Source organism: Dipodomys spectabilis, unplaced genomic scaffold (genome assembly GCF_019054845.1).
Source record: "Dipodomys spectabilis isolate Male_0828 unplaced genomic scaffold, ASM1905484v1 ptg000116l, whole genome shotgun sequence".
Taxonomy (NCBI): domain Eukaryota; kingdom Metazoa; phylum Chordata; class Mammalia; order Rodentia; family Heteromyidae; genus Dipodomys; species Dipodomys spectabilis.
In genome coordinates, this window is record NW_024870793.1 from 3,486,062 (window position 1) to 3,493,220 (window position 7,159).

Genomic DNA, 7,159 nt, shown 5'->3' on the forward strand with positions numbered 1-7,159 from the left:
CCGGGTCTCTATTCAGAAAATTTCGGCCCTAGCCAAGGAGACCTAGGGTTTCTCCTATTCCATCCTGCAATGTTTTCAGAGTGTCTGCTTTGACTTCAAGTTCTTTGATCCATTTGCAGTTGATTCTGGTGCAGGTTGATATATAAGGAACTAGCTTTAGTTTTCTACATGTAGTTAACCAATTTTGCCAGCACCATTTACTGAAGAGGCTGTCTTTCTTCCATTCTATTGTTTTAGCTCCCTTATCAAAGATTAGATGGCTATAGGTCTGTAGGTTCATTTCTGGGTTTTCAATTCTATTCCATTGGTCCTGAGGTCTGTTCTTATGCCAATACCAAGCTGTTTTGATTACTATGGCTTTATAGTAGAGTTTGAAATTTGGTATTGATATTCCTCCAGCAGTGTTCTTTCCATTGAGGAGCGTTTTTGCTATTCGGGGTCTTTTATTGTTCCATATGAATTTTTGGATTGCCTCTTCTATTTCCTTGAAGAATGAGGTTGGAATTTTGATAGGTATTGCGATGAATTTGTAGATGGCCTTGGGAAGTATTGCCATTTTCACGATGTTAATCTTTCCAATCCAGGAGCATGCGAGGCTTTGCCATTTTTTAAGTTCTGTGTTGATTTCCTTTTTCAAGATTTTAAAGTTTTCATCATAGAGGTCCTTCACTTCTTTAGTTAAGTTAATTCCTAGGTATTTTATTTTTTGTGGGGCTATTACAAATGGAGTTGCTTTCCTAATTTCAGCCACACTTTTCGCATTGTTGGCATACAGAAAAGCCATTGATTTTTGGGGGTTAATTTTATAACCTGCTACTTTGCCAAAGTTTTGAATCAGCTTGAGTAATTTGGGAGTGGAGTCTATGGGATTCTTTAAATACAAGATCATGTCATCTGCAAAGAGGGAGAGTTTTATTTCTTCTTTCCCTATTTGGATCCCCTTTATGTCTGCATCTTGTCTTATTGCTGTAGCTAGGCATTCTAGTACTAGATTGAAGAGAAGTGGAGAGAGTGGGCATCCTTGTCTTTTTCTTGAGTTAAGAGGAAATGGCTTTAGTTTTTCACCATTGAGTATAATGCTGGCTGTAGGTTTGTCATATACAGCCTTTATTGTATTGAGGAATGTTCCATGGATTCCTAATTTTTCCAAAACCTTCATCAGGAAGGGGTGTTGGTTCTTGTCGAATGCTTTTTCTGCATCTATTGAAATAACCATGTGGTTCTTATTCTTGCTCCTGTTGATGTGATGAATAATATTAATTGATTTGCGTATATTCAACCAGCTTTGCATCCCTGAAATGAATCCTGTTTGATCGTGGTGTATGATTTTTTGGATGAATTGTTGAAATCAATTGGCCAAAATTTTGTTGAGAAGTTTTGCATCAATATTCATCAAAGAAATGGGTCTATAGTATTCTTTCTTTGATGAGTCCCTGCCTGGTTTTAGGATGAGGGTTCAGATGGCTTCATAGAATGTGTTCGGTAGTGAACATTCTCTTTCAATTTCATTGAAGAGTTGGAGGAGTATTGGTGTGAGCTCTGCTTTGAAGGCCTTGTAAAATTCCGCTGTAAAACCATCTGGTTCTGGACTTTTCTTAGCTGGGAGATCTTTTATTGCTGTTGCTATTTCAATGCTTGATATGGGCCTGTTAAGATGGTTTAACTCATGCATGGCAACATTTGCTAGAAAAGGTCCATTTCTGTCAAGTTCTCAAACTTGTTAGTATAATGTTTTGAGAAGTATTCCCTTATAATGTTCTGAATTATGGTTGTTTCTGTGTTGATGTTTCCATTCTCATCTCTGAGTTTATTAATTTCGATGTGTTCTCTTCTTTTTCTGATAAGATTTGCTAAGGGTCTGTCAATTTTGTTAATTTTTTCGAAGAACCAACTCTTTGTTTTGTTGATTCTTTCTATAGTTTTTTTGGATTCTAATTCATTTAATTCTGATTTAATTTTGATTATTTCTTTCCGTCTACTGGATTGGGGTTTATCTTGTTGCTCTTTTTCAAGGAGGTTTAGATGTGTCATTAAATTGTTGGTTTCAGATCTCTCCAATTTGTTGATGTAAGAGCTCAGAGCTATAAACTTGCCTCTGAGTACTGCCTTTGCTGTGTCCCAGAGGAGCTGGTAATTTGTGTGCTAATTTTTGTTGAATAGCATGAACATTTGATTTTCGTTTCTAATTTCTTCCATTACCCACTCGTGATTCAGGAGTGTGTTGTTCAGCCTCTATGTGTTATCGGACTTTCTTTGGTGGCTTTTGGTGTTGAGTTCTAATTTTATTCCCTTGTTGTCAGAAAGAATGCAAGGTATAACTTCAATATTTCTGAATTTGGACAAGTTTGCTTTGTGGCCTAAAATGTGGTCTATTTTAGAAAATGTTCCATGTGCTCCTGAGAAAAACGTGTATTCTGATGCTGCTGGGTGAAATATTCTGTAGATGTCTGTTAAATCTAGTTGATCTATGCAGCTGTTTAGATATACGGTTTCTCTGTTGAGTTTTTGCCAAATTGATATATTTAGTGGGGAAAGTAGTGTTTCTTGGATAAATTTGTGTGCTCTGTTGTTTGACAAATAGATATTTAGAATTGTAATATCTTCCGGAAGGAGAGATCCCTTAATTTGTATGTAGCAACGTTCTTTATCTCTTCTCACAAATTTTAATTTGAAGTCTATTTTATCTGATATTAGAATTGCAACTCCCACTTGTTTATGGGGGCTGTTTGCTTGGTAGATTTTGTTCCAACCTTTAACATTGAAAATGTGTTTGTTTTTACCTGCAAGATGTGACTCCTGAAGGCAGAAGATAGAAGGATCTTGTTTTTTAATCCAACTAGATAGTCTATGTCGCTTAATTGGCGAGTTAAATCCATTAATGTTAAGAGATAGGATTGAGAGGAATTTGGGAGTTGCTGCCATGTTATCCACCTTCTTGGGGGTTACGAAAATTGGGTTCTTCCTATGGAACTTGCATTCTCACTTTGGGTACAGTTAATTTGCCTTTGTTGTGGTCTTGTTGGATTTCTTTGTGTAGGACATCTTCAACAATCTTTTGTAGGGCTGGTTTGGTGGAGATGTATTGTTTCAATTTTTCTTTGCTATGGAAGGTTTTTATTTGGCCTTCAGTTATGAAGGAGAGTTTAGCTGGGTACAGTATTTTTGGTTGATAGTTGTTTGTTTTTAGGGCTTGGCATACATCATTCCAGGCTCTTCTTCCTTTGATTTTCTCTGCTGAGAAAATCTGAGGTGATTCTAATTGGTTTCCCTTTATAGGTGATTAATCTTTTCTCCTTGACAGCTTTAAGGATCTTTTCCTTGGTCTGAGTTGATCCTGTTTGGATTATAATGTGATGGTGGGATGTCCTATTCTGATGTGGTTTATTTGGAGTTCTAATATCTTCTTGTATCTGAACAGGCCTATCTTTTTGCATGTTTGGGAAGTTCTCTGATAGGATCCTGTTAAACAAATTTCCTAGACCATTAACTTGTGTTTCGAGGTGCTCCTCTACACCCATTATCCTTATATTAGGCCTTCTGATGGTGTCTTCCAAGTGTGGGATAGATCTATCATATTTCTTGGACTTGTCTTGGATGGTTGTATATTCTTTTTCTGTAATATATAAGCTGTCTTCAATCCCCGAGATTCGATCTTCTGCATGGTCTAACCTGCTGTCAAGACTTTCTCCTTTGTTTTTTATTTCTTTTCCTTCTAATTGGTCAGCTTTGATGGCTTCAAATTCTTTGTTGAAGCTTTGTTTTAGATCTTGTATGAACTTCTTTACTTCCTTAATTTGGTGTTCAGTGGTTATTCTCAAATCACTTAATTGATTGTTTATGGTTTCCTTGGACTTCCGTTCCTTCAGTTGGGTTCCATTCAGCATTCCCTTTGTGGTCTCCCAGACTTCCTTCAGCTCTTTGTTAATGGATTCCATGAATGCCTTTAGTGATCTTTGTGTATTCCCCTCCTGCTCTCTCAATTCCTGTATTACTCTTTGCTTAGCTTCCTCCCGTTCATGCCATTCCTGTAGTTTTCTTTGAGTGTTCTCAGCCTGCTCACGCCATTCCTACATTTCTCTTTGAGTGTTCTCAAGCTGCTCATGCAAATCTTGTATCAGTTTTTGAGTAGCTTCCTCATGCTCATGATATTCTGTATAAACCTTTGGATTGCCTCCTCTCTCTCCCTATCACATTCATACAGAGTCCTTTGTAGGTTTTCAACCTTTTCCTGCATTAACCTTTTGTTTGCCTCCTCTCTCTCCCTATCACGCTCATACAGAGATCTTTGTATGTTTTCAATGTTTTCATTTATCATGTTTACCAGCATTGTTTCTAGAGCTATTTGGGAACTCTCCTCTGGATTATTCATTATCTGTTCTGTCCCCTGATTATCATGGGTGGTAGTGGAGATACCCGGACTTGCCATTTTTCTTGTGGTTTTGCAGCTTACTCTGACCATTTGGGATGAAAATAACTCTAGTTTTGTGCTAAAACACTAGCTTAAGGTAAGCATCAACCAAAGTCTGAATTTGCACAGTCAATAGTCTGCAGATACAATTTAGTTCAACAGATACCTCTATTCAACATCAAACAACTATATATTAATTGGCTAAGAACCCCAAAGAAGAATTTGGTAAACCAGAGATTATTAGGTTTAGGGAGAGATGTGGGTAAAAAATAGGAATATAGGGTTGTGGGAAGGTACAGGGAGAGTTAACTTAACTAAGTCCTAATCTCAAAACAGGAAGTAGGTTGGATAGGATGAAAGTAGAGAGAGAAAAAACAAGAAGAGAAAAAAAAGAGACCAGAAAAAATAGAAAAATAAACATTAAAAATATGCAGTTTCGAGAACAAACTATTCAAAGAACGTGAGTATAATGAGAGAAGGGGAGGGATATAAAGGAGATGTGCAAAACTTAAAAATAAAAATACTTAAAATATTATATAGGTATACAGAGGAAGTACTGCTATTAAGGAATTTAAGTTTCAGAGGTTTTGAATTGAGTAATAAATTTATGGATTAAGTGTGTACACAATGGGGAATAGGGTCTAATAGTCAACTACTGGTTTATCTCAGGATGTGCAGAACAACAATTAAGTCCCATAAAGAAGAACAAATGAGAAGAAAAGGTGAGAAGGATAAGGAAGAAAGAAAAAAAGATCAGAAATTCAGTCGAGCTAAGCAAAAAAACAAAAAGAATTTTTTTTTAAAAAAAAGCAAAGAAAAGAAAGAAAAACGTACACATGCATGTATCCCTAAAATAAAGATTATAAGGGGAAAAAAAGTTACTAGAAATCAATTTTTTTCAAAAAAGGTAAAAATTAAAAATTAAAAAAAGTTTTAGAAAAGAAAATTTTTTTATAAAAGGTACAAAAAGTAGAAGAAGAAGAAGAAAAAATTCTTTGATTTTTTTGGGAGGGTTGGGAAAAATCCTGTATCTCCCTTGTGTCTGTAATCAGCCTCTGGTTGTTATCTCTGATCAGCTTGTGGTCCTGTGATTTGGTTGGTTTCTTAAGTCAGTTTGTTTGGACAGGCAGAAAAATGCTCTGCTTTACCCAGGATTTTGCAATCCTCCTCCCAAGTTAGTTCAATGGGAGGGGGTCTGCTTTGAGTATCACAAAAGAGGGAGATTACTTTTTCCTCAAGTTTGGAGATGCTGTGATGAAGCTATGTTCTGGGTAGAGTTGAGGCCTTTCAGCAAAGAGTAGCTTTTCCCGGTGGCTGGTTTGTGAGAAACTCACAGAGCCCAGCTTGAAGCCACTCTCAGGGTTTCTGTTTACTGATTTTCAATTGATTGTCAAGGCTGCTAAAGGGAGGGGCAGCGTCTGGCTCTGAATACCCAGTGAAGAAAGCCACTCCTAGGGCTGGCCCCCGAGCTGGGTGACTTTTTCCTGGGTAGAGCTGAGTCTGGCAGGTCACGCTGTTAAGTTCTTGTGACCTGATAAATGACTCCTTTTATTCCAAGGCCTGAGTTGGAGCTAGAAGCTCCACCGAGCTTTGTGGGTATCCAAGATGGAGATCTCTGGTACTGGGGAAGGGAGGGGTGGCCTTCCCTCCTCTGCTCCCTGAGAAGGAGTGAGGAGGTCAGGCTTCTACTCACGCTGAGTCTTGGTTGCTGGGTCGTCTCTGGTCTGCAAACTGCAGGATGAAGATGTCTGCTCCTTGTCGGTTCTTGCTGGTGTTGAGTAGAATCCGCTTGCCCGCCACGTCTCTCTGTTTCAGGTATGGCAGTAAGACTGCCGCTGCCGCTGCTGCCATCGCAGTGGCAGCTGCTGGCAAGAGCTCAGATCTGTCTCCTTGCCTGGATTTTCCCTCTCTGGCCTTACTCTTTGTCCTGTGATGGCACACTTGGTGTGATTCTCTGGCTTAGGACTGTTCACTGGAACTCAAAACTGCTCTCTATTGGAGAGCTTATTTAGCCTCCAGCTTCTCTTCCTCCATCTTCCCCGAACTCCTGATAAACATTTTTTTTCTTTTAAATTTTTGTATAAGGTTTGAGGTAGTAGTCTAAGATCATTCTTTAAAACTAGAGAGGCAATAGTGCCAAACACCCATTTAAGATTCTATTTTTATTTCTTTAAGTCATGGCATCCTTTTCAAAATCTATTTACAATAAAACTAAAAATTCATTTTTGATAATTATTTTACATTCTTATATGTGTCGGTTCTTTCACTAATAAACATGGTAACATGATTCAAATCTAGTATGAGGGCTCAAGCTCCACCATTTTACAAGATTGTTCTAACTGACCTGTATTCCTTGAGTTTGCATACAAGTTTATTGAGCAGGTGGACCAATATACTACAGATATCTAGATGTTTGATAGTCACTCATATTTTGCACCTTGTGAAAACACAAGACCCCAGATATTATATAGGGAAAAATGTCTTTAGAGAATGCTTAAAACAACTAAAATGAATTTAGGAATGAGTTAAGATTTAGATAACACTACAGCATAATAAAGTTGAATGATAACGACTTGATCTGTACTACAGAGGAGAGCGAGAGGGGATAGAATGATGGACCACCTAGGAGCCGTATGTCATTGTTATTGTGTTTCAAAAACAGAAAGACTTCAGAGAAGAGAACCAGGAAAATAATCAAAGTGTCCTTAATCAAGTTTCTTTTTAACTGACCTAATAGTGTGGACTGAGAGT